The sequence below is a fragment of the Mustela putorius genome, unplaced genomic scaffold, assembly GCF_011764305.1.
Source record: "Mustela putorius furo isolate JIRA1106 unplaced genomic scaffold, ASM1176430v1.1 tig00000129_pilon_pilon_pilon, whole genome shotgun sequence".
NCBI lineage: Eukaryota > Metazoa > Chordata > Mammalia > Carnivora > Mustelidae > Mustela > Mustela putorius.
Genome location: NW_025421290.1, coordinates 36,577,769 through 36,599,272, shown reverse-complemented (window position 1 = coordinate 36,599,272; position 21,504 = coordinate 36,577,769). Strand labels below are relative to the sequence as shown.

At 51.7% G+C, this 21,504-nt stretch overlaps 1 long non-coding RNA gene across 1 annotated transcript; it reads left to right on the top strand.

The window, feature by feature from the left end:
- The first annotated feature begins 13,320 nt into the window (after positions 1-13,320).
- On the top strand, positions 13,321-21,142 carry LOC101674450. The gene is made up of 3 exons (XR_006604316.1): positions 13,321-13,439; positions 17,320-17,520; positions 17,974-21,142. It is a non-coding gene; the product is annotated as an uncharacterized LOC101674450 (long non-coding RNA).
- The last annotated feature ends 362 nt before the right edge of the window (positions 21,143-21,504 follow it).

Here is a 21,504-nt window from a genome sequence, read left to right as displayed (position 1 = left end):
GATCCGCAGCCTCTCAGCGCGGCAGGCTCTCGCTCTGCCTCCTGCCCCTCCTCCCTCTAGTCAGTGAGATGGTGAAATAAATGTTCTGGAAAAAGGTTAACCCTGCCTGCTCTGGTTCCAAAGCCGAGGGAAGGTTCACCTCGAAGCACTTCCCCGGGCCTAGAGCGGCCGCCAGGACGGAGGGCCTCGGCGCCGTCCGGGGCGGGTCAGCACACCCCCGCCCCCACCCCCTGCTCCAGCAGCCCCGCGCACCCCCCCCCCCGCCCCGACCCCCGCTTCCTGCTCCCTGGGGGCTTTCACAAAGCTGTGTTTTTAATAGAGCTTTTCAGCAAGCCCGAGTGTAAGTCTTTGAGTCATCAAAACCCGGATGTAAACACAGCAGCCTTACATTCTGCACGGTTTGCGTGTATTTTATCTTTTTAATAATATTTTGCTGGCAACTTAAAACTGCAAGGATGCCAGATAGTTGGCCAGCCGCTTACATCATGCAGCATCCATCTTAGGGAGAGTGGCTGCCGGCCCTGTCCTGCTCGCTAGCGCGATCTCTCTCTCTCTCCCTACCTTGAGATGGCAGGAAATGTGGGTCTTTCTGAAGCCATTTTATTGCGGGAGAGGCACAACCGAGTCCCTGAGAACCCTGGGTTTAAGAATGAGCATGACATCACCTTAGGCAGCAATAACTGTGGCTATGTTCCTATCTGGGACCAGACACTGGGTGATCAGAGGTGAAACCGAGCTGTCATTGACACTGTAAGCGAGGGCGCACCGGTCCGGATGCGGGGCCTCCCCCGCCCACCCCCCATTTTGCACAAGCTGCTCTTTGAAACACAGCCTGATTCAATGTACAGAAACAAAATAGCACATTCAGATTTGGTACATGTTCAGGTCTCTAATGCCAACTCTCCGGGTGGCCTGTTTAATGGGGGAAAAAATGAAATACTCCATTCCAGCCAAGGCCCGGGAAGGCCAAAGAGGTTTAGGGATTTATTTACATTGCACAGTATTCCTCCTCAATCCAACTTGCTCTTTCCTCGGGGTTTCCTGAACCTAAACCTTTCGTTAACATCCCAGGAAGAGAACATATTTTTCCTGTGGCTTTCAATATTTTCTGCTAAATATATCTCAGCCCACTGTTTATCTAGGGTTTCAGCTTTTAGACCTTTATGTACTTTTGACACCTTGAGGCTGTTCCACTGAAAAAAAAAAAATGGTGTATGTTTATTAAAGAGGACTTTATATGCTGGGCGTTAGGGCCGGGGGAAATTTCTGTTTGGGTCTGTCTGTATAAGGAGGATGTCAGGATGAGATCCAAGCCAGAGGCCCGTTTGGTTCTTAAAGCCCTTTCGACAAAGCAGGCCCTACATAGCTCACAGGAACCCTTGAATACCACAGAATGTTGAGCCAAAGGAGCTATTTCTTCATAAGCGCTCGGCTGACACAGAGGTCGGGACAGGGGGAAAAGACAAAAAATCCAAGTTCCTGGAGCTTAGCTGCCGTTTCTTTTAACCCACTTCTCTCTGGGTGTCTGCTGAGGATTGTCACAGCGGTCCTGGCCAGGGCAACACGCTGTCTCGCTGGAATTTCCTGACTTCAAAGTAGCCCCTTCCAAATAAATAAATTAATCAATAAAAGCCATCTGCTTCACCTTGACAGCAGGCTCAGAGCTTGAAGGGGTAGCGTTCAACGGGATTTTTAGGAGCAGTAGGCCCTCAAGCCATTTCGAGGTGGGGTTTGGCTTGGAATTAAACAGGAGGTAGAAGCCCAGATCAGGTGATTCAGAAAGCCCCTCTCTACTCACCCCCACCCCTTGCCCCCACCCCAACCACCACCTTCCCCAGACAATCTAGGCAGCTGGGTTTTTGGCTCTGGCAGCTGCTAAGCTTTGGCAAGCCAAAAGCACGTTTTGTGGTGGTGATTCCTTTCCCAAGTTGACGGACATGTTTCTGTACCGAGCGCAAGGGATGTTTCCTGACTGTGCACATGAATCAGAGGCTGCATTTTTCATCCAGAGCTTCTGGTGACAGTTTGAAGCTGCGAGAACAAAGCAGATCACGATGAGCCCCTATCATCAGGGTCCAGAAAAAAAGACTCCCTCCGAAAAGCCAGCCACATAGAGCTCGGATGTATGATTTTTTAGGTTTCAAGCATGCCCAGAACAGCCCATTCCTCTGGAAGGCGAGGCCCCCTAATAGGATTTCAAATGCTGCCCTTCCTCTTTCTCTCCAAGTCTTTGTGGTGCTTGCTGATTTGTTGGCTTCAAAAGTTCTTCCTTTTTTTCAGCCTTCCTCTCTTCCAAATGGGAAGATTTGCAAAAGCCATCTTGTGGCCCTCAAGTGCCTTCCCTGATGGAGGCCAGCTCCAAGATGCCGAAAAGCCCAGATTCCGCCCGTGCTCTGCCCTGTGAGAGCAGGGTGACAACAGGGGCACTCGGCGGCGTGGCCCCTCTGTACCAGGGCCCGAGGAGCCAGCTTCCCAGAAGTCCATGGATTGGGAAGGTCTGTTGGGGCTGCCTCAGGAGCTGCCCGGGAACAACTCCCTTTTGTTTTGCTGTCTAGCATGTGACCAGAATGCTGCCAGCTAATTTTAACCCTACCAAAGTACTGCTGGGGGAAAAAAAAAAAAAAAGCCCAAAAAACAAACAAACAAACAAACAAAAACCTATCTTGCATCTGGGGAGAGGAACATGGTGGGCTGGAGAAAAGCTTTTTCAGCCCGTGTTCCTTCCTGTTTCAGTTTCCAGACTCGCATTATCGGTAACCTGAAAAATGATGAGTTTCACCAAATTCCTGGATATTGCACAAGAGGACAATGAGTCTATTTCGGGTACTGTGATTGTGTCTGGCACAGACCCTGGGAGCCATTGTTTTCAGGAGGGAGAACGCTTTGGGGTTTCCTGGTACTTTCCTTCTAGGGTCTCAAAGCCCCAAATGGTCTGGGGGTGGGGCACTTTCCATGGCAACCATGGGGGCTGCTCTCTCAAAGGACCTGGAGGAGAAGTGGGTGGCCCTGGAGGTGTTAAAAAGGTGGATCCCAGGGAGCGTTTGAAGTGGGACAGCAGGAGCAGGAAGAAGGGAGAGAGCATTTTCACAGTAGCTTGGTGGCCCTCTGCGACACAGGCCACCAGCTCCCCAGCTAAATTTCCATATCCGCTTCCAGCCTCGGGAATTAATGGAGAACTTCGTGGGGTTCCTCACCCTGGATGCAGGATTCTCAAAGCATTCCCTGGGCGGTTAATTGTTGCTGTCCGGCTGTGTGGCCGATGAGGCTAGCGACAAGGTGCAGAATCACAGGAGCCAGGAAATGAAGCGGTTTGGGCAGGACAGCAGGTAGCCGGCTAGGCAGCTGCCGCCAGCCGGTCTAAAACCAGGTAGTGAGATGGTGTCATTAACCCAAGGGTCTACAGTGCAGTCTCCGAAGGTCACATGCTGGCGGCGAGAGCGAGCAAGGGGAGAGGTCCCAGTGGAGGCTGAAGGACTCTCAGCCACCAGGCGCGCGTGGGGGCCGTTGTTCTGACAGCTGCTGAGGGCTTCAGCTGCCTAAAAAGCCATTTGCTCAGGCCTGCCCTGTCTGGCCAACTTCTATGTATTTAAAAGATCCTCGTTGGTCTCTGAGCCTTCCCCCACCCCCCACCCCATCTCCATCTGGATGGTCAGGCAGAGACACCGGTCTCTGGGATCTGGGAGGGTAGGGAGCATCCCCGGGAGACCTTCGGGGGTCTGTCATCTGCTTCCCCTCTGCTGCCGTAACCTGCCCGCCGTAGTTGAGATTGCCTGGCAAATTCCTAAATTAAGGTTCTGTTTACTCTGCTGTTCCAAAGGCTTGTTTTGAGCAAGATGTTGTGCTTTAATTAAAAGACGAGAGCTCATGAGTAAGTGAAAATATTTTTGAGTCTTCGCAGAAATGTCTGCATTTGGTTTCTTGTGTTTCACAGTGGGGGGGTGGTCATTCTGGTCAGCACTTTTATCTGGGGGACCACGGAACACTCATGCTGTAAGTGGACTCTTCCACGTAGTGGACGTAGGGAGGGGACCCTAAGTCAGAAATGTGTTCCTGCCGCTTTTCTGTTGGCATCGTTAGCCTAGCCGGCTGACCAGGTGTCACCAGGACACATTCCTCATTTACCTTCCCAGCCAGAGGCTTCCTAAATGTTTCCTAAGAGCCCCACAGCTGGAAGGCAGGTGCTGCTGGGTGGAGCAAACATAATTCCTTCTGGGTCAGCAGGGTGACTGAGGGCAGGGAATCTTGGAAGGTTGGGAAAGTCCTTGTTTCTGAAGCCAGAGCTCAGGAATGAGTGGGTCCTCTGGTGTGAAAACTTTCCAGATGGGGGAAGGAAGGGCATGTTTTTGCCCTCTGGGTAGATTCCAAAAAATCGCTTTGGGGAGGCCAACTATTTTGAAATTGCCTTTAAAGCAAACAGCACAAATGTTTAAATTGACCTGGAAAACCCTTCCTTTTTCCTTTCCCTACAATCCAAGTCTGTTCCCTTGAACATTCATCAACAGGAGCGTTTGCCCAAGCTTCTCTCCTCCCCCCTACCTCTTTTTTATTATTATTGTTATTATCGTTGGTTCGGAAAACTTTTGGAAGCTTTCCCAGGCTGGAGCTATAGAATGTTTCCAGGAAAACGCATAAGGAGTGTCTGTGTTTTGAGTTTCTCTGGAGGGGACTGAGCGTGTTTTTTTCGAGAGACTGAACCGGGGGCAGCCAGGTCTTAGACAAGAGTACAGCCAAGCAAAGGAGCAGACGGTGGGGGAAGATGTGAACGCATCCGAAAGTGCTGCACCAAAGGTGTGGTCTAGCTGGCCTGCCTGTTCTCCACTTCCTTCAGCCTCTCATTATCACAGTAGCCTCTGTGTGGGTCTGTGCTCAGAAGCAGCCCAGCTCCAGGAGATATGCTGAGAACTCCTGGGGGCCGGGCTTTGAACTTCCTTCTCAAGCTAGCAGCCCTCGTAATTTCTGTCTAAAGAGCGAACACTTGAGATTTAGAGGCAGAAGAGCTGGGAGTCCATACCCACCTGGCAGGCGGGAGCCCCACCCAAGCGTGGAATGTAATAAAACCAAAGGTATCCTAGGGCTAAGGCTGCCAAGGTGGTGCCAAGCCCCAGCCCGCGCCAGTGCAGCTCCGTCTGGGCCCGGAGATCCAAGCACGCAGGTATCAGAGACATCTGTGCACAAAGCCAGAATGGTCCAAGGGCATGAGGTCCAAGGGCAATGGGGACTGGCAGGACTCCTCGCTGATGCACTGTGGTTCTTGAAAGCAAGAGCAGCTGAGGTATCCTGGAAATACAGCCATTCGGGCTGGTTCCTGGGGCAAGGAGGCAGAAGTAGCTTCCTAGGAAGGCCACCCTGAGTGTGAGCAGAGCTGTCCTGGCTACTCTTCCAGTAGGAAGGCTACTTCCCCCTGGGTCAGTCCCCTGTGGCCATGAGAACCCAGAGAGCTCAGGAGAGGAAGGAATAAGCAGAGGCCGGCGGCGCTGGAAACGAGAGGACGTAGCTCCTGGCTCTCCTTGCCCTGTGAGCCCAAAGACTATCAGTAACATTGATCTGGTTCCTGCAGTCAAATCTCTTTCCTATCTACCCAGGGACACAGTGATTCCAGAAGGCAGCTCTGTCCCAGCAGGTTGGGAGAGGTGCTTCAAAGTCCAGGCTTCAGAATATTTATGGAAGTGATGATAAACACGACTAACATTCCCCAGGAACCTCTCCTTGGGCTAAGCATTCTCTCTTCTAACCCACACCTAATGAAGTGGGTTCCGTTATGACCCTCATTATGTAAGTGAAGAAACAGTAGCTTAGAGAGGTTAAGTAACTTGTCCCAGGACACACAGCTAGTAAATGGGGGCCACAATGGGAACTTAGGGTTGCCTTACTTATCAGACCTGGGTTCGGATTCTGGTCTGCTGCATGTGACTGTGTGACTTGAGCCAACCTCCAGGCTTCCTCATCAGTTTTCATAGTTAGACACCTCACATATGGGCAATTTAGTTTAAACCTTCCTTACAGGGTTTAAATAAGAATTAAATGAGACAATGCAGGACTTAGCAGAGTCTCTACAGTGTAGCAAGCAAGCACTCAATAGACACTGGCTTTTTTTTTTTTTTAAAGATTTTATTTATTTATTTGATAGGCAGAGATCACAAGTAGGCAGAGAGGCAGGCAGAGAGAGGAAGGGAAGCACGCTCCCCGCTAAGCAGAGAGCCCGATGCAGGGCTCGATCCCAGGACCCTGGGATCATGACCTGAGCCGAAGTCAGAGGCTTAACCCACTGAGCCACCCAGGCGCCCCAAGCTATGCAAGTTTCTGCACATCCCCGTGCAGACACTTTGGCCCCAATTACAGCTGGACATGGTGCTGATACCAGGAAGGCATCATTCCTTGTCAATGACTTCTCTTAACTTATTCCGGAATCCACATATCTGGAACACACATCTGTGTCTGAGCTATGGCGGCCTCCGTTCTGCATTGTCCACTCACATTCACTTGAACTCATCGCGAAGTTCCAAATCTTCAAAATCATTCACAGTTTTTTTTTTTTTTTTTTAAATCATTCACATTTGATCGCTTTACTTTCCTGCTTCAAAATCTTCCAAGTCCTAACAATGCAGGCAGACTCCTCAGTTTGGAAGGCAAGACTGCTGGAAGACTGCCTACAACCCCCTCTTTGCCTCTCCCTGCCCCTAGATTACTTTCTGACCCCATTAAATCCCCTTTTGTTCCTCAAACACAACATGACCTTTCAAGCCCAGTCTTTGCAGGGCTCTTTTCTCTGCCTAGAAAAAAAGTTGCCCCCTCTTCTTCTTTGAGCAAACTTCCATGCATCTCTCAAAACCCCACTCAGTTTTTATCTTTCCTGTGATACTGGTCTCCAGCATTTCCTGGCTCTGTACTTCCATGGCGATCTGCATATATTGCAAAGAGTTGTACCTAAGTGTTACACACAGTCCCTCATCAGACACTCTCTAAAGTTCAAGACTGGGGCTTACCAGTCTGTCCCCAAAGTCAAAGTCTCAAAAGGCCTTGGATAAATGCAGGTCAAATGAACATACCTGAATGTAAATTCTTATGACATAATTTTATGGACAGTGAAATAATATGTGAGTGTATATGGATGTTACTTACACCCTTTCTCCAACAGGAATTTGAGGTAGATGCTGGTGGACCAGTCTTTCTTATTCATAAGCACATATAGAATGGTGCTTGGTACCTCCTATAGTAGAAAGAGCCAGGGCTTTGCAGTCAAACAATTCTGGAGTTAAGTCCTAACTCAGCATCTTACTGTAACTTTAAGTCACTGCTTCATCTCTCTTAGCCTCAGTTTTTCCATCTGTAAAATGGGGTGTGGGATAATTGCCCACACGACAGCCATCCAATGGTCAATCCTGCTTTTTCCTTAATGGTCTGAACTTTTCTTTCAGGAGTCTACCCACTCCTGAAGATGACTGGAGTGGGAGGGGGAAATCCTAATTAGTCTAAACTGATCTTGGTATGCCATTCCTCTGGCCAGTGATTAATGTCCTGATGGATTTGCCGCCCAATTCCAGTCAATGAGATGTGAAGAGGGTTCTTTGTTGGGGGGGGGGGGGGGGAGAGTTGTTCTAGGATGTACTAACTTGCTCTTAAAACATGAGAGGAAATAATTGTTCTTTTGAGACTTAAAAAAAAAAGATTTTTTTATTGGGGCACCTGGGTGGCTCAGTGGGTTAAAGCCTCTGCCTTTGGCTTAGGTCATGATCCCAGGATTCTGGGATTCAGCCCTGCATCCATCAGGCTCTCTGCTCAGCAGGGACCCTGCTTCCTCCTCTCTCTCTGCCTGCCTACTTGTGATTTCTGTCGAATAAATAAATAAAAATCTTTTTTTAAAAAAAAGATTTTATTTATTTATTTGACAGACAGAGATCACATGTAGGCAGAGAGGCAGGCAGAGAGAGAGGAATGGAAGCAGGCTCCCCGCTGAGCAGAGAGCCCAATGTGGGGCTCGATCCCAGGACCCTGGGATCAAGACCTGAGCTGAAGGCAGAGGCTTTAACCCACTGAGCCACCCAGGTGCCCCAAATAAAATCCTTTTAAAAAGAGATTTATTTATTTATCTTAGAGAGAGAGAGAGAGAGAGCACAAGCAGGTGGGCAGAGGGAGAGGGAGAAAAAGAATCTCAAGGAGGCTCTGCACTTAGTGCGGAGCCTGATGTGCGACGTGATCCCACGACCCTGATATCATGACCTGAGCTGAAACCAAGAGCTGAGCGCTCAATTGACTGAGCCACTGAGGAGCCCCAGCAATTGTCCTCTTGCAGCCGGATCTTCTATCTGGAGTGATGGCTGGAGCAATAGCAGCCACCTTGTGATAAAGATAACTAGCTAAGCCAGCACACTGAAGGTGATAGAATGGGAACATGGCAAGAACCTGGGTCCTAGCAGTACAGTTTAGCAGCTGGAGGCATCTACCTCTGGACTATTCCCTGTGTTCATGAGTTCCTTCATTGTTCAATGAGGGGCCCTGGGCTCAATCCGGTATTGTTGAGGTCAGTTACTTGCAGCCAAAAGCGTCAACTCCACAGGGTTGTCATGATGACTAAATAAAATGAAATTTGTAAAGTACCTAAGTGGACAAAGTGCCCAGCACACAGTAGGTTCTTAAAAAGGATGAAAGACTTTACTGCTGAGACCTTCTGAAATGAATGCACCAATGACTATGAGGAGTGGCCCCAGGAACTTGGCAGATGGTAATAACGTTGAGAGCCGTTCAGAGATGGGTGGGTGCTGGGATGACAGCAAAGATGGCGATGATGCTGAAATTCAAACATCATGTTAGTAAATGTCCTGATGGAAATTCTCGGGACTGTCACAGTGGTTCCCCTTTGTACTGTTCGGGCCTTTTCTTACCCTGGTCAGAGTTAAACCATGCACGACACAGGCTTTTCTAATTGTGGGTGGCCACACTTGCACGATCCAGGGTGGTCCCTATTACCCTGGGGCATGGAAGCCCGGCTATGGGATGAAGGCTAGAGTGTAATTTGTAGCTTCAGGAGGAGCCAAGATCTGGAAGCAGAACTAACATACGGAAAGCACACTGTGCATCTGACAAAGGCACACCAAAACCGTCCCGCTCCCAGGGTGCCCAGAGGAGCCGTGCAGACATCCGCAGCTTTAGAAGGACCTGCCTTGGAGGGCCCACCTGGCTTTTGGCCCATGGACCAGGCCGCAGAGTTCTGCTCCGTGCCAGCCCCAAAGCCCTTTCGAACCTTGTTCCAGGAGAGCTTGGCCACACCGATGTCTGCCAGACTCAAGTCTACCCAACTGTGTGGGCGGCCCTGGCAGCAGGGGATGGGGGCAGGGTTTGTGCAAGGACACTGTGGCCCCTACCCGAGGCTTGTGGAAGAGGTGGTGGTGCACTTACTGGGCAAGCCAGGAGGGAACCCGGAGGAGGAAGGGAGCGGAAACCACAGACTCCAGGCAGCCTCAGCCCCTTTTCAAAGACCATCTCCACCTTAGAAGCCTGTTCCTGGTCCCTGTCCTCCTGGCTGCCTCCTGGCCATTGACTTCCTGCTTGTTTGCCCCTTCTCTGCTTCCCAGAACTGCCATTCAATCGCATCCCACGTTTGTTTATTGAGAAGACTGTGTGAGATGCTGTATTTCTACTAACAACTAGTGGGTGAGTAAAGTATGAACATTAACAAGGTTAGAGTAGAAAGGACCTCAAAATGGTTTTCAAATCATCTTTACCACCTCAGAATCTTCCCCTCCGAAAGAAAAAAGGAAAGACTGCTGCAGCCGAATTCGGGCACGGGCAAGGCCCTGTCCATGGGACAGAGCCAGAGGCAGGCCCTACGGACAGAGTCTGAAAAACACTGATCTAGACCATGGGGGAAACTGAGGCTGGAGAAGTAAGGCGACCTCCCTGAGACAACACATGTCAGTGGTCCAGCCAGGTTCAAGTGCAAGTGTCTGAGCTCCTGGCCCAGTGTCCTATCCCATACACTGCCCTCCACCTGTCGGCACCTGTTTCAAAGATCAGGGGGGATGAGGCAGGTCGACCTAGATTGGAAGGCATGTGCCACGGGCTAAGGAGAGCCCCCGGTTGTAATCAGGGAGCGAGCCTGTGGGAAAGAGGGGTAGGAGTTGGGGCCTAGAATAGGACAGGACAGGCAGGACATGATGTCAAACATGGCCTGGATGTGATGGGAAACCAGGTGGTGGGAAGAGGACAATGCCAGGCCCCGGCAAACACGATCAGCTAAAGCCTGAAGAAAGCCTGATGGCTCAGGGACCTGGGTTCCAGCCCTGGCTCTCTCATTATCATCCAGGTGACCTCAGATCAGTGGCCGCCTCTGTCTGGGTGTCCTTGCACAAAGAATGGTGGAGGGGTTGTCTAGCTGGTCCTATTATTAGAAGCTATGATGCCTTCTCCCCTCCCATGGGGCTCCCCACCCCCCATTGTCACCGCTGCTCATTGACACCACTCCTCAGTGTGTGTCATGAGGCTGGGAGTGACACCAGGAGGAAAGGTCCCCAGGTGCCCCTTGAGAGCAGCCCAGAACGGCAGGCCTTCTTAAGTGGCCCACCCAGAGCTTTGGAGAACAGACCACAAGGAGGCAGGAATCCTGGGCAGAACTAGAGCATAAACTATTCCTTTTCTGAGAAGTATTCTTTCCAGTCCAGTTCCCTCTGGAGGCCCAGGCCTCAGCCAATCCCCCCTGCCCAAGTGCACTCCCTGGGAGCAGAAAGGGGAGATCTCAAGGGTAGGGGTCACAAGCTACTTACTGGCTCCAAATCTCAGTATTGTCATTTGTAAAATGAAATAAAACTAGTATCTTAATATTCTCACTTATTAAATTGATCATTTCAGTAGTTTGTGTGATGAACTGAGATAATCCTTGCCAGGTGCCTAGGACGGTGCCTGGTAGAAGGAGGCCTCAGTCAATATTAGTCCCACCCATGGCCAGAGGGCTGCCTGCTAGGAAGACCACACAGTTTGAAGGCTCTTGACACTAAACAGACTGGTTCATCAAGGGCCCCTGTATGTCTCACACATGGCTCTCAATCACAGGAGGGGAGAATGTGCCCGGTGCCTGGGGAGATTGTGGGAAGCCCACTGGAAACAATGTGTGCACGCCCCCTGCTGGCCAGGAGCAAAGGTGCAGGTCTCTGGGCTTGGGGAGTTTGGGGGTGATGTGGGGGATCCTTGTTAGCACAACCTGCTGCTGCCCTGGTATATTGACCCAATATTCAGAGCATGCTCCAGGTGTTACCAAGCAGGCTTTCAGAGGGATGCAAAATGAGTGACAGGTAAACTAGGTTTTTTTGGAGCCAACTAATTTTGGAGTCAACCATAACCCGGCTCGGGTTCAAGCTCAAACTCCAGGCCCACAGCCCCAGAAACCATCAGTGTTGCATACAGCAGTTGCAAAATTCCTTGCACCTTGAACTGGTTGTATGTGGAGTGACCTTGGACAAGGCATAGAATCCCCCTGAGCTTCCGTGTCCTCATCTGTAACACACAAGTCTTCTTCACCCTTCCTCCCAAACCAGAGGGAGGAGACAAGGTCACTTGGGAGAGTTGAAAGCAGTTGAGTCTTCTCTAGGGAAACCTCATCTCTTTGAACCTGGGCTGTCACTCGTTTGGCTAACCCAGAAAGGACCCTGTGATGCTCTTGTGACATGCCAGGCTCCCCAAGTGCTCCTATCCACCAAGTACTCTGGGAGCCTGGGCTCTGGGCCCTTCTCTTGGAGATTAATGGTGGAGCCCTAACCTCTCATGTGAGACCATCAGACTGGATGTGGCAGGATCGTGCAAACAGCAAACCTGAGCGTTCAAGTGCCCACACTGCACATTCCCTGCCACACGTGTGTATCTTCCTTGAATTACCTGGACTGCTTAGTCTCACGGTGTCAGCCTGCTGAGGGCTCTTTGCCCTCCTACCTACCTTGTTCTCTCCCAGACTACCAGGCAACTTCCGTCTCTCGCTATGGCTGCGAGGGTTTGAGAAGGATAGGAAAATACATTCTCAATGATTTTTTCTTTATAAGATTTTTTTTTTTTTTAATTTGACAGAGATCACAAGTAGGCAGAGAGACAGGCAGAGAGAGAGAGAGGAGGAAGCAGGCTCCCTGCTGAGCTGAGAGCCCAATGCGGGGCTCGATCCCAGGACCCTGAGATCATGACCTGAGCTGAAATCAAGAGTCTGTCACTTAGCCACCTGAGCAACCCCGGTGCCCCCGTTCTCAATGAATTTTTTTTTTTCAATGAATTTTTATTAACAAGTCCCATCACTACCACAATAAGCAATTTTCACTCCCAGGGGCCTTTACCACACACACACACACAACAAAGGTGAACACTGGAAACCCTCCATTCTAGAGAGATACTTTAACACCTGTATTAACACAACCCAAATTGTGTCCAGTTTATTTTTAAAATATTTTTAAAGTTCTTTCATTTTTTCATTTTTAAAATTTTATTTATTTATTTGACACAGAGAGAGAATAAGCAGGAGGAGTGGTAGGCAGAGGGTGAGGGAGAGGCAGCCTCCTCAGTGAGCAGGGAGCCTGATGTGGGGTTCAATCCCAGGACCCTGGGACCATGACCTGAGCCGAAGGCCGACACTTAACCAACTGAGCCACTCAGGTGCCCCTGTCCAGTTTATTTTTTGAGGATGTGTTTATGTGCTTTTGCATTCATTCACATAGCAAAGTTTTACTGAGCTAATGATTGCAAGGTATTGGGACAATAGCAGTAAACGAAATAGACACAAATTCTTGCAGTCAGTGGAGAGTGTGTGTGTGGGGGGGGGGGGGGGGTCATGGGATAGAAAAGTAAATAAACAAGTGGCATAACCATGTTTGATGGTTACGTGTGCTATGGAGAAAGCCAAAGCAGAGTAGGGAGTTTGTGTGCCCCACCATGGGGGGCAATTTTAAAGGGCGTGGTCAGGGAATGTTGTGTTAAAAAGGTGACACATAAGTAAAGATCTAAAGAAAGTGAGGGAGAGAAGCGTGTAGTTGCTTGGTAGAAGAGAGTCCCAAGCAGAGGGAAAGGCCAGTGCAAAGGCACTGGGGCAGAAGCACACCTGTTGACAGAGAAGCTGTCCTGGAGACAACAAGGGGAGGAAAGGGACATATGTCAGAGAGAGAATGGGGAGGGGCAGTGGGTGTCAGGCTTTGAGGGCCACTGGAAGGACACTGGTGTTTACCCTGAGTGAGCTGGGAGCCATGTAGAGTTCTGAGCGGAGGAGTGACATCATCTGTCCTACATTTGAATAAGCTCATTCTTTTTTTTTTTTTTTCCATTTATTTATTTAACAGAGAGAGAAAGCACAAGCAGGGGGAGCTGCAGACAGAGGCAGAGGGAGAAGCAGGCTCCCCTGGGCTCATGACCTGAGCCCAAGACAGACGCTTAGCCAACGGAGCCACCCAGGCACCCTGAATAGACTCATTCTGTAGGAGGTAAGTGTGGGAGAGCACGGGGGCCAGGCTGTGGGAGACATGTAGGCAAGGGGAATGGTGGCTGGTGCCACAGTCATGGTGGCAAAGTTGGTGAGAAGAGGTCAACTTCTGAAGACAGGGCAATGAGCAGGGGAACGGGTGTGTTAGAGGAGAAATCATCCATTTTGATTTGTTCAAATATTTCCCTTGCGTATTTTGTCATTAGTCTACAATCCTGAATGTATGTAGGGAGCAGGACTAGCGTGCACACCCACACCTGCTCGGCGACAGCAGCAAGTTACCATGTCCCCTGCAGGACTCCACCGCCCTTCTCGGGTAGGAGAAATGATAGCCAGGCCTCCCTCCCAGGCGTGCTGTGAGGACAGTGCATGCCAAGCACTTAGCAAACTCTTGCTCTCAATAAAGAGGAGCTGTTCTCATTAATAAAGTAGGATCAAGGGTCCCCCACACCCTCTGTCCAACCAATATGGCAAATTCCAACCCTCTTCTGAAATTTCAGAGACTAGCGCCTGGCATGTAGGCAGGGTGTGACAAAGCTCTACTTCAAGAAATGGAGTGTGGAAAGGTTAATCAGGGTAGGCTTCCCGGAAGAGGAGCTAGCCTCACTGCCTCTCTTCTCAGGTGAAGAAACCAAGGGTCAAAGACTTTAAATAACTCATGTGAGGTCACAAAGCTAGACACTGGCAGAGAAGGGCTTGTGTCCGTGCCTGTCTGGCTCAGAAGCCACCTGTTGACAAGCCATTCCCATCAGAGGAGAATGACGGCCATTCACGCGACGACCTGGGACAATGCCATCCGCATGGCCTCATTAAGTCAGGGTGGAGCCGGGTACGGGAACCTTGACGCCACCTTGCTATCCAGCCCACATTCTCGGGGTGAGCGTGAGTGGTGGGCTGGGCCCCATGCACGGGGTTTTGGCCGCATAACCTCACTTGACTGTTACCTCGAAGATGAGAAAACAAGCCCAGCAAGCTTCTGGAGCTCACCTGTGAGTGTCTTTAAAGAGACAAGAACCCAAGTGTTTTAGTAACCTATTGCTGTGACACCATCAACTAGAAGAGTTATGGCTTAAGACAACAATTTATTCCTTCTCGTGATTCTGTGAGTCAAGAATTTGGGCAGGGCTCAGCGGGGTGGTTCTCAGAGGGTAAGTTACCTGGAGCTGTGAGACCAGGAGGGGATGGACCAAGAAGGCTTCATTCCCATGCCTGGCACCTCAGCCCTCCTCCACGTGGCCTCTCCAGGTGGCCACACAGTGGCTTGAGGGTAGCTGGATTTCTTACGTGGCAGCTGACTTCCAAAGACATGAAGGCAGAAGCTGTCAGGCTCCTGAGGGGCTAGCCGTTGGCTGGTCAGAGCAAGTCACTGGGTCAGCCCAGATTCAGGAGAAGGGGAAGCATGTTTCTCCTCTTGAAGGGCAACATGCACATACCAGAGTGGGAGACATTTGTGGCCATCATGGGAGACCGACTACCATCCCCAGCCTCCTCACTGCCTTCACTCAGGCCCTGGGTATGACCCAGGGCACTGTTATTTTGGGGGACTCTGTGAAGTCTGGTGGACCCCCAGGACAAGGCCCACCATGGTTTGTCTTACGGTGCCCTCTTGCCCGACAACACCTTCATGTTCTGGGCCTAGATTCATAAGAATGTATGGTATCTTGTTTCCTTGAGGGCAGGCACCAGTTTTTCCTCCTTCCTAGGATCCCAGACCCTGAGTTAGCCTAAACCTGTCTTTTTTTTTTTTTTTCTCTTTTTTAAAGGTGTATTTATTTATTTATGTTAGTAGGGGAGGGGCAGAGGGAGAGAGAGAGAGAGAGAGAGTCCCAAGCAGACTCCATGCTGAGTGTGGAGCCAACATGAATCTCGATTGCAGGACCCTAAGATCACAACCTGAGCCAAAATCAAGAATTGGATGTTTAACTGACTGTGCCACCCAGGTGCCCCACTTTTTTCGGTAAGCTCTACGCCCACTATGGGGCTCGAGCTCATGACCCCAAGATCAAGAGCGACACATTCCATGGACCAGCCTAAGCCTGTCTTTTCTCAGGAACCTACAAGAACCTGACACTTGCAGGTAGTCAACCACCTGAACAAAACAGGGTCAGATTCACCTTTGCAGACCCAGCACGGGGCCTTTCCCAGAAGAAGATCTTCATAAATGGGGACTTTCTGGCTCCTGCGTTCATGCGCTTGAGCTGGAACAAAGGAAGAGTTTCTTACTCCAGGACCCATCCTGTCTTCATCCCCTGGGAATGTGTTTAAGAAGCAGGACAGCCCCCCACCCCCACCCCCCAACAAGAACCTGCATCTAACCAGATGTCCAAGTGATTCCTATGCCTGTTAAGGTTGGAGAGGACTCAGGTAGCAGTTCCCAAGGTAGAGAGAACAGGACAGGTTGGGAGGGCAGTTGCCAGTTGAACCCCGTGGGGTTGAGCCCAGACATCAGAATTTTCTGAAAGCTCCCCGGGTGACTTCAGTGTTCTTCCAGGGTCAAGAGCCCCTGGTTAGTATTAGCTATGCCCAATGTGGGGCTAATACTTAGAGTATTAGTTCTCTAAGTGTGGTGTGTGAGCCGTCTGCATCCAAATCACTTGGGGGCACTTACCAAATATGCAATTCCTGCCTCCCACACCCAATTTTGGAGTCTCGTTCTCCTGGGAGTGGGGCCCAGAAATCCACATTTTTAACCATCTCTCTAGGTGATGCAAATGCATTACTGAGGTTTGAGACCCATCGTTCAGGGCCGCGAATAAGGCAGCAATGAGGTTTGCAAACTCTACAAATGACAATGTGCGAAGAGTTAGAAACTCCAGACAAGCAGAAGTAGGAAACAACAACTCTCCACACTCCTACTGTCTGTAGACAATGGGAGGCCCCGCGGCACCCACTCAGGAGACAGGGAGGAGCCCTCCTCCTCCGGAGAGGATGCCCCCCCCCCAACCCCATGCGGCGGTTGGCAGTGATTTGGGTTCTGTTCTGCTGGTGGGGTGGAGCCTCTCAGCTGGCCCGGACAGAATTATTGCCTCAAATTACATGGTTGATTATCAATTACTTGTGTCCGTGTGAGAGCATGTGTGCGTGTGTGCAGAAGTGTCTTTGCAAGTCATTAAGGGTCGTAATTCTGGATTATCGTTGATTAACGAGAGGGAGGCCTGGTACCTCCAGCAGCCGGGATGGCAGCCCCGCAATTATGTCCCAGCTGATCAGTAATTGGCGCATCGCAAGATGATTTCTCTCTCTCCTCTGCCACCTCCCAGCCTCTCTGGGCGGCTCCGCAATTAGCGCCATTGCTCATTCCCTTCCAGCCCGGGGTTGGGTTCACGGGTCTGCTTTCTGGCAGGCAGCGCGGGGCTGGCTGATGGTGGAGGGGCGGTGGCAGAGGCGCAGTGGTGGGGGCGGGGAGCTGGCATGGGCGCTCTCTGGCTCGCCGAGAACTGCTGTGCCTGTCCCGTCATCGCTCTTCCCAGGGAGCCAGGGAGCTGGTCTCTCCCTCCCTGCCTCCACCCCCACGGCCTGGCTGGGGAAACTGAGACTCAGAGAAGGAGGGGGGCAACTTCGGAAACAAAAACCCCGGTGCACCAGGAGGGCTCAGTCAGTTAAGCTTCGAACTCTTGATTTCGTGTCAGGTTGTGATCTCAGGGTCGTGAGATCCAGCCCCACATCAGGCTCTGCGCTCAGCGTGGTGTCTGCTTGTGATTCTCTCTCCCTCTCTCTGTCCCTCCTCCCCATGAATATGTAAAACCTAAAAGAAAACCAATAAGTCAGAATGGTATGGCTACCTGACCCCAACCTTGCAGAGCCAAGGTGAAATCAAAGACATACCTCCTATCATCACTCCCACCCTTGGGAGGCTGTGAGGTGCCTGTTGGTTGTCTCAGTTTTTGTCCTAGAGAACTTGCAAATAGATGCGCCAGCTCCCAGGTTGGAGGAAGAGCCCTAAGGAATGTGTGGAAGGCGGCATCGTCGCCTGCTTGGATTATGACAATGGCCTCCTAACTGTTCTCCCACTTCCATGTTGGGCCCCCAACACCATCATGCTGGAACAGAGGGACCCTGAGGCACACTCCACTCCAACCCAGGTACCTCCCTCCCTCCAACCCAGGTAACTCCCCGTTGCCCTCAGGATAAAGTCCAGGTCCCTGGTCCTCACTCCAGCCGTCCTCTCTGCTCTAGTGTGGACCCCTCAGTGCGCCAGCTCCCTCCACACGCCCGTCCTGTCCTTTGCCCTGTCTGGTCCTTCTCCCCGGGTCCCGATTCCCTTCCCCCATCTTCCTTCACCTGGGGCACACACCCTCGGGAGGCCGTGATACTGCTCACGCTTGGGCTCCACTCTCAAGAAAGGGGTCCTGTCCTCCCCAGGGAGCAGCAATTAGAGAAGCAGAAATTGTAAGGAAGGCTTTACGGGGTTTTGAGGGTATAGGGAAGACGGGACAATTCCGGAACCTTCCACATAAAAGACTCTGCAAAGCCACCAGGCAGTTTGTTTCTGAGCCTTGCAGCTGTCTTGGCCATTTTCATTTTTATCTACTTAGGGTGGTCAGCAGGTCATGGCAAGCGGGAGACGTGATGCTAATGACTCCGGCTCCACGTGGCGACCATTCAGGAAAAAGCTGCAATGTTCTCTCTGCCACATTAATCAGAGAAACACATCAAGAGCTGTTGCATGGAGACAGCTTTCCTCCCAGTACCTGCCCTGCATGCTAATCACCACCCCTCCTGGCGGTGAGTCAGCTCCATGCCAGGCGGGTGGTGGGGGGAGGCCAGAAATGCCAGCTCCCTGCGGTGGGGAGCAGCCGGGGCAGGGGAGGGGGGAGCTAGGCCCCACCCCCACACCCACTGCATAAGACCATCATCGATGGGTGGACAGGTGGAGATGGCAAGTCGTGGGAGAGTCCATCCCAATGTAAACCCTGGGCTACCTCCTTGGGTCTACTAGAGAGAATTCTCCAGAAGCTGATCCCTGGACAGAGTCCAGGCTTAAAGCAAGATGGATCTCACTGCTAGGCACTTTGGTAACAATAGGACATCGCTTCTGGTAGAGCTGCACGTGTGGCAGACACACCTGGAAGCACTCTCCGTATAGATTACTCATTTAACCCTTTAGGAATATTCCCACTGTGCGGATGAGAAAGGCGACACACAGACAGGTTAAGTAGCCAAACCAGGGCTGCACAGCTAGTAACAACTGATCCGGTGTGAACCCCAGCAACCATGCCACAGTGCACTCCCCTCCACCGCCTCTCTTTGCTCTGCTGGAGCTCAGAGTCCCCTGAGGCCCTGGGTGCAGTTTGTATGTTTCATTCATTCACTTACACAGCTACTGTTTGCAGAACACCTACCATATATGAGGCGCCATACCAGGCACAAGGAGAGACAAGGAGGCACAAAACAGGCATCACCGTAGTATTAGCACCAATACCCGATTGCAGAATGTGGTAAGAGTCATGAGAAGCAGCGGGTTCCATGCAACTGTGTAATGGGAAGCCTGTTCACACGTGAGAGCCCTCATCAGGTCGCGCAGGTTTGCAGACCCCTCCTTCCCTCATTCTGTCCACAAGTACCTATCAATCGTTCATTCGGGCACGGTGCACCAGGACAGGGTGGTGGGCGGGGCACAGAGTTTCTCCCTCAGGAGTAGCCTGGTGGGGAAGACACAGAAATACAAATGTACCAGAAAAGGAAGGAACGGTGAGGGTTCTGAGTGTTATTATTATTTTTTTAAATTTTTATTAAGAAAACCTACATTTCTTTAAGGGTCTCTTGCAGGGAGAAAGCAAGAGAGAGAAAATGCATTCTGCTAAAGACATTCACCTTGGCTTTGCCCACAGCTGCTCCCGAGCATCCTTGTGGGCCCCGGTGGCGATTGAGCTGGGCCGTGCGCCAGGCCCTTTGCGTCTCTCTGAGGATGGGCTGGCCACTGTCCGCAGCCTCCCTCTCCCCCCTCACTGCCCTGCCTCTCCGTGGGGCTTTTCCACTGATGCCCCGGGAATTCCCCCATCTCCCTATAGAAAGGACGCCCCCTCCCCTCCCTCCCCATGTGGCGTCCTGCACACCAGACATGGGAGGCCACGGGCTTTGGAGAACGATAGGGAGCAAAAAGAGTGTTTTAAAACACGTCTCTGTTATTTCCCTTCTTGGCCTCCCTCAGCATCCCACCTGGCATATGAACTTGTTCTTCCCTTATATGGCTCTGAGAAAAGCACCATATGGCCATTCATCAGGCCCACGGGCTGGTTTCCATCCAGCCCACTCTGATTTCCTCCCAGGCTCGGGTCTGCCGAATGACCCGCCCTTCAGGAGGGCGCCCTTCCTGAGGGGGGAGGAAGAGAGACAGCGACGGTGAAGACATAAAGAGCTCGAGCCACCGGCCAGGGGCTGTGCCGAGGACTTGCATGTGGCGATGCTATCACTGTCCCCTCACAGATGGAGACACTGACACAGGGAGGTGTTTGGAGACATCCTCTAGGTCACTTGGCTGGTGATGGCAGAGCTGGGATCTGAGCTGTACTGACCATCAGATTTTGCTGCTTTGCGCTCATGGAAAACCCAATCTTAGCTAAAGGGTCTTGGCGGGAAGGGATGAGAGTTTAGGAGAAGGGGTCCTGCCCACGTGGTCAGGAGGAGGGATGCCAGAGGAAAGACGGATAAATCCATGAGGCAGGACAAAGCCTGGCCGACCCCCTGCCCTCTCCCCCAGGAGAACAGGGTCTGAGCTCAGTAAGTGAAGCCAGCACAAGCCAGGAGAAAGCCAGGAGGATCTGGAGGCAGCCCCCTTGCAGAGCTGGCTAGGGAGCGGCAGGGAGCCCTCAGGAGGCCCGGGGGGCCAGTTTCCCCCTTGGGCTCCTTGCCTAGGTCCTTCCCACTGGCTCCCTCCATCACTGCTTTCTCTGCTCTCCGGGACTGAGTGACAAGGGCACCCTCCCGGAAGCCCGCCCAGCTGCGAGGCTGCCTTGGGAGTAGTGGGCCCGAGGGACCTGGGCACGGATCTCAGCTCCGTGTTTGCTCCATGACTGTGTGGCCCAGTAGCGCCCACCCCCATGCCCTTGAGCCTCACCTACAGGGTTGCGTGGGGAAGAGGTGTGAAATGAACTAAGGGTCAAGAACCTGGGCAGGCTCCTGGCACAGAAGAGCGGTGTGATCCGGGCGTCCGGCCCTCATTCCCTGTTCTTCCTTCAAGAACAGAAAGGAGGAAGCAGAGGTTCCTGGGGGATTGGGGCTGGGCCTGGCAGAGGTTCAGGCCCTGGCGTGGCCCCTCCCCCGTAGAGAAAGGAGCCTTATTGGACCTGACTCCACCCTCTGTACCCCCTCAGCCTTGCTGGGCTCCTTCCCCCATGTCTCCCCTGCTGCATGCCCACAGAGGATGGACTGTCTCCGCTGTGTCTACTGGGAAACACAAGCCCACAGTGCAAGACCCAGGTGCAGAATCCAGGACGGATGTCCGCCTCCGTTGGGCCTCTCCAGTGTCCTGGGGCCTTTGGATGGGAGGCCAGGCAACCCCCCGCCCTTCACCCCAGGACATCCCCCTTGAGAGGACGCATGAAGGGACCCTGGAGGGACTCACTGCCCCAAAAAGTATGGCAAGGAATGGGAATTTGGTGACGACTGTGGTGTATGAGTGAGCCAGGCAAGCAGCGCAGGGAAGACGAGCGCGCTTTTCTTCACGCTGTTTTTTTTCTCTCCATTAAAAAAAATGTGAACGCAGAGGTAAAGAGAAAAAAATGAGAAGTTCCTTTGATTCCCATCTCTCATCAATTATCACCACTATCCCCAGCAATAACCTGTGTAACAGTTCACCGTGCGACATCATGGACTTTGCCTAGCATTCACACATGCACGCGCGCACACACACACACACACACACACACGTGTACACCCATGTGTATGTGGGTACGCTGTCAGGGTCTTTGTTTCTCTTTGCTTCTACACAAACGCTGTCCCGTTGACCACATCGCTCTGCAGTTATCTCCCCACAACAGCATATGCTGGACATTTTCTCCTGTCAATATACACAGAGCATTCTCGTTGGTGGGTTTTTTTTTTTTTCTGTGTAATATTGCACACGA